The sequence below is a fragment of the Calidris pugnax genome, unplaced genomic scaffold (assembly GCF_001431845.1).
Source record: "Calidris pugnax isolate Ruff unplaced genomic scaffold, ASM143184v1 scaffold64, whole genome shotgun sequence".
NCBI classification, from domain to species: Eukaryota; Metazoa; Chordata; class Aves; order Charadriiformes; family Scolopacidae; genus Calidris; species Calidris pugnax.
In genome coordinates, this window is record NW_015090784.1 from 1,104,933 (window position 1) to 1,105,168 (window position 236).

The 236-nt window shown below is 80.1% G+C and overlaps 2 protein-coding genes across 2 annotated transcripts in view; one reads left to right on the top strand and one right to left on the bottom strand.

Moving 5' to 3' along the window:
• The window catches only part of MARCH5 (membrane associated ring-CH-type finger 5), a 30,549-nt gene that overhangs the window by 27,204 nt on the left and 3,109 nt on the right, over positions 1 to 236 (bottom strand). The window lies entirely within an intron of this gene.
• Positions 95 to 236, top strand: part of CPEB3 (cytoplasmic polyadenylation element binding protein 3) — a 94,628-nt gene continuing 94,486 nt past the window's right edge. The window contains exon 1 of the mRNA XM_014965731.1: positions 95 to 110. The gene's annotated coding sequence lies outside the window, so the exon portion shown is untranslated. The remainder of the gene's footprint in view (positions 111 to 236) is intronic.

Genomic DNA, 236 nt, shown 5'->3' on the forward strand with positions numbered 1-236 from the left:
CCGACAGCTTAAAGGTCCGGGGGGGCGCACCCCCCCCGCCCTCTGCTCTCCCCGCGGGGCCGCTCCTCTCCGCCGTCGGGAGCCGCTGCCTGGCGCGGCGGGCGGGGCAGGTAGGGGAGCGCGGTGGCGGGCGGGGGGAAGGTCAGCCGCTGGCCCGGCCCCGCGCCCTCGTTAGTGGCCGCCGCCCAGGTTCACCCCTGAGGGCCTGGAGAGGCGGGGGAGCGGGGAGGGGCCTC